Source organism: Otolemur garnettii, unplaced genomic scaffold (assembly GCF_000181295.1).
Source record: "Otolemur garnettii isolate 467f Iridium unplaced genomic scaffold, OtoGar3 scaffold00306, whole genome shotgun sequence".
Classification (NCBI taxonomy): domain Eukaryota; kingdom Metazoa; phylum Chordata; class Mammalia; order Primates; family Galagidae; genus Otolemur; species Otolemur garnettii.
This window is the reverse complement of record NW_003852701.1, coordinates 608,414-613,500: the sequence shown is the minus strand read 5'-3', so window position 1 is coordinate 613,500 and position 5,087 is coordinate 608,414. Positions and strand designations below refer to the sequence as shown.

At 39.8% G+C, this 5,087-nt stretch overlaps 1 protein-coding gene across 1 annotated transcript in view; it reads left to right on the top strand.

Annotated features, from left to right (window-relative positions):
• The window catches only part of NHSL2 (NHS like 2), a 309,715-nt gene that overhangs the window by 12,520 nt on the left and 292,108 nt on the right, over positions 1-5,087 (top strand). The window lies entirely within an intron of this gene.

Below are 5,087 nucleotides of genomic sequence, written 5' to 3'. Positions count from 1 at the left end.
TGGAGGGATCACTTCTGAGGTTTATCTTACAAGGGTACAAGTGAATCTTTCTAAGAGCAGAATGTGAATGTTTTAAAATAATAACTAAGAAAATGACACGAAGGCTATGTTAACCAGTTTGATGGAAGTGTTTTGGATTGTGTGTGAAAACCCCACGCTGTACCCCAGAAGTGCATTAATGTACATAGTTACATTAAATTCAATAAAAAAAAAAGAATGGAAGAAAAAGTATCCAATGTATACAGCCCTATTTTGAAGCCAATTTATAGCTTTTATAGGAATGTAATAACCTAATTATAGCTTAGAATATGGGAACGGGGGAGGGAGAGGGGAGGTGAGGGAGGTAGATGGGGCAAGGGAGAGTGATTGGTGAGGTCACCTCTATGGTTTATCTTACAAGGGTACAAGTGAATCTGCAGAGTATGAATGTCTTAACTCAATAACTAAGGAAATGACATGAAGGCTATGTTAACCAGTTTGATGAGAGTATTTCAAAATGTATATGAAAACATCACACTATACCCTGTGATTGCCTTAATGTACACAGCTATGATTTAACAAAAAAAAACTAAAATATATATATATATACATATATTTTTTTTTTTTTAGTTTTTTTTTGAGTCAGAGTCTCAAGCTGTCACCCTGAGTGGAGTGTTGTGGCATCATAGCTCACAGAAATCTCCAACTCTTTGGCTCAAGAGATCCTCTTGCCTCAGTTTTTCTATTTTTAGTAGAGACAGGGTCTCGCATTCTGCTCAGGCTGGTTTTGAACTCATGAGCTCAAGCAGTCTACCTGCTTTGGCCTCCCAGAGTGCCAGGAATACAGGCATGAGTCACCATGCATGGCCCAGCTATTTTTATTTTGACTAGAATCATTTGCTTCTGAGAACAGTGTAAGTAGCTTCCTGACAATTTATAGTCTGATCCCCCATATCTGCAAAATGCCAACCTCAGATTACGTCACATCCTGCTCCAACTAGAAGCCTACAGGTAACTGAAGTCCTTATGTTCACATCCTCAGGGGCTCTCTGCCCTTGCAGGAGGTTGTATCTCAGAGTTGTTAGCAATATAGGCCTTGGTGTTATACACATATACTGCATGTCTCCTTTGACCAAGTAATCTCATGTCCAGGATCTTATGATAAAGAAATAATCAGATATTTGTGGCCGAAAATGTGCAAGGATCCTCACTGCATGTTTTGGTTACTTATGTTAACTGGAAAAATGAAAATAACTTAAACATTCAATAATAGAGGAGTAGACTAGTATAGTAGTTGTGTCTGAACAAATATCTAAGGATATGTGGAAATGCACAAAGCAATTCTAAATGAAAAATATAAAATTAATCTTTTAGGTATAAAATTTACTATTTAAAATGTTGTTCAAAATACAACACACACACATAAGAAAGCAACTGGAAGGGTATATGCCAGTGTCTTAACAATGGTTATCTCAGGGCGATGGGATTGTGGGAATGGGTGCTATGTTTTTCCTTCTTTCATTCTGTATTTTCTGACATTTCCCAAACAAATACAAAAAATAAAAAACACATTAGAGAAAAGGATCTTTAGATATGGAATCAGTCGCTAGCTGTCAGTTGAAGTCCCACTTGCCAGCACTTATTAGCTGACTCTGCTGTCTATGAGACAGAGTTCCTCATTGGTAAAATGGGATTAAACAGCCTATTTCAGAGGTCTGTTGTGAGAAACCAAAATAATATATGTAAAATGCCTGGTGCACATATCACAATCACACATACCATCATTAAATACTAACTAAGAAGATGAAATTCCACAAAACATTTTGAAATCCCTGGATGGAGCTACTGCAAGATGAAGTTATAGTAAGAATGTTTCCTAGACCATTCCAAACTGTAGCCATTCTTCCCTTTTCCAAAATATGTGAATAATGCTTATGTGCCCACAGAGGAGCCACATCTAGCTTTCGAGGCTGTCAGCTTATCTCTCGTAACCTGAGGATTTTCCTTTCCTTTGATTTCTCTCTTCATTTTCCCCAACTGACATCTGTTCACTGCCTCCTAACCAAGGGAGAAAACATTCTTTGGAACTGAAGCCAAGGCACCACCAAGAGTCCTGGCAGCTTTGAGATGTTTATTGTCACAGAGAATATGTGGTGCTGGCTGACCACAGAACCTGCCAGGCTGGGATGCCAAGGAGGGGCTTAATGAAGCAGCAGAGGATGGATGCAGGCCAAACAGCCAGGCAACGTCCCATGTTTGGGGGTGGAACTCTTGTCCAAGTGTCTTGTTGGCTCTCTGTTCTTTTCCCCTTGGAATATCCACATGGCTCCTGGTTGAGCTTACCAGATTTTTTTTTTTTTTGAGAGAGAGCCTCAAGCTGTTACTCTGGGTAGAGTGCTGTGGCATCACAGCTCACAGCAACCTTCAACTCCTGGGCTTAAGCAATTATTTTGCCTCAGCCACCCCATGTAGCTGGGACTACAGGCATATGCCACAATACCTGGCTATTTTTTTGGTTTTAGTTGTCATTGCTGTCTGGCAGGCCTGGGCTGGATTCGAACCAGCCAGCTCTGGTGTATGTGGCTGGCGCCTTAGCTGCTTAAGCGATAGGCTCCGAGCCGAGCTTACCAGTTTTATAGAACCAGCCTGGTTTATGGGTGAAGAAACACCTTCTCATAAAACCTAAGGGTGTTTCAATGAAGTACTGGGCAGGTTGCCTAAGTTTATACAACAGGCCTAACTCTTACCAGCATGAATATGGAGCTAGAAAACCCTGAGCTCACAGCCAGGCAGCTTCAAGGTCACAGGCATACCTTGGCAGTATCTATAAGATATCCAGACCATCAGGCAATTCAATTATCTCCATGTGTAGAGTCCTTCATACTGTGTTTCCCCCAAAATAAGACCTACCCCCAAATAAGCCCTAGCAGGATTTTTATGCATTTGTTAAATATAGCCCTAACCCAATAATAAAACCTAGTGATGGGCATGGCTATGTAGCATATCTGCATAGCCACACCATGCATTTCAGCGGGGAGCAGTAAGGAAGAGTGGAATACCTTTTATCTGCCATAGCTCCTTTCTCCGAGCCATTCGTACTTGCACAGGTGCGCATGTGGTAACCGAGGTCACAGACATCCTATTGCACACGTGGGAAGGGCTAGGGGACAGGAGTTCATGCATCATTAGCTCCAGCCCCTCTAACAAGATTGGCTCCCCCGTCAGGTTCCAGAAGATGACTGTATTTGAATAAATGTAGGTTGTTGTATTATACGTAATAAAAATAAGACATCCCCTGAAAATAAGCCTTGGTGTGTCTTCTTGAGAAAAACTAAATATAAGACAGTGTCTTATTTTCAGGGAAACATGGTACTGCTTATCTGATTGCATTTTCACTTTTTAATTACAGCCATAGACTCATCTAGACCCTGGCTGCAAATTCAAATCACCTGGAGAGCTTTATTTTTTTATTCTTTTAGAGACAGAGTCTCACTTCATTGCCCTGAGGAGAGTGCTGTGGCATCACAGCTCACAGCAACCTCCAACTCCTGGGCTTAGGTGATTCTCTTGCCTCAGCCTCCCAAATAGCTGGGACTACAGGCGCCTGCCACGATGCCCCGCTATTTTTTTTGTTGCAGTTTGGCTGGGTCCGGGTTTGAACCTGCCACCCTCAGTATATGAGGCCGGTGCCCTACTCACTGAACCACAAGCCCGAGAGCTTGATTTTTTATTGTTATTAATTTTTTTTAGAGACAGAGTCTCACTTTGTCACCCTCAGTAGAGTGCCACAGTGTCACAGCTCACATCAACCTCCAGCTCTTGGACTTAGGCGATTCTCTTGCCTCAGCCTCCCAAGTAGCTGGAACTACAGGTGCCTGCCACAATGCCTGGCTATGTTTTTGTTGTGTTGCAGTTTGGCTGGGGCTGGGTATGAACCCACCACCCTTGGTATTTGGGGCCAGCACTCTACTCATTGAGCCACAGGCACTGTCCACCTGGAGAGCTTAAAAAGTTACTGATGTTTTGCTAAATTCTTAGAAATTATGTAAAATAATTGTGTAAATGAATAGAGATTAGTCACCAAGGTTGAATGATGTTTAAAACGAAGTCTTCTTTAATTAATATGTGTCAGTAAAAAATTCCTATTGAAAAAAATTACTAATTCTATGACCCCACCACATACCAATAAATCCAGAATTTCTGGGGATAAAGCCCAGGAACCAGTATTTTTGAGGAATCCTAAGTGATTTTACTATGCAGCCAGGGTGAAGAGCCCCTGTAATGTTATAGACAGTTAAAGCTAGTAGAGACTAGTCCAGAGTTTCACATCTTCTTTGACCACATAATCCTTTAAAAATTTAATATATGTGTGTATATTAGCACAAACTAGAATGCAGGCTTAGATTAAAGTAAGTGACAAAAAATGGTCACTTACTTTATGTGAGCAATAATCATACAATATTAAGTAATATATATTTTAACTTTAAAAGCAAACAAAAGAAATTAGAAAAATGAACTATTTTTATTTTATTAATAGAATAAATATATGCTAAGGTAAAGTAAAACATCGTTTATTTTACATAGTTTGGTTATAACATGTCATTGAAAACTACTAACATTTTTTTTGATATTGTGTTATAAAATTTTTTTCTTTTTTTTGTTTTATTATTATTATTATTTTTTAATTGAATGGTAACTATGTACATTAATGCACTTCTGGGGTACAGTGTGGGGTTTTCACACACAATCCGTAACACTTCCATCAAACTGGTTAACATAGCCTTCATGTCATTTTCTTAGTTATTGTGTTAAAACGTTCATATTCTACTCTTAGATTCACTTGTACCCTTGTAAGATAAACCTCAGAAGTGATCCCTTCAATCCCCCCCAATCCATTCCCCCCTCTCCTCTCCCTCCCCCTCCTCATATTCTTAGGCTGTTATTAGGTTATAGCTTACATATAAAAGGTATAAATTAGTTTCATAATAGGAGTGTGTACATTGGATACCTTTTCTTCCATTCTTGTGATACTTTGCTAAGAAGAACATTTTCCAGCTCCATCCATGTGAACATGAAGGACGTAAAGTCTCCATCTTTCTTTATGGCTG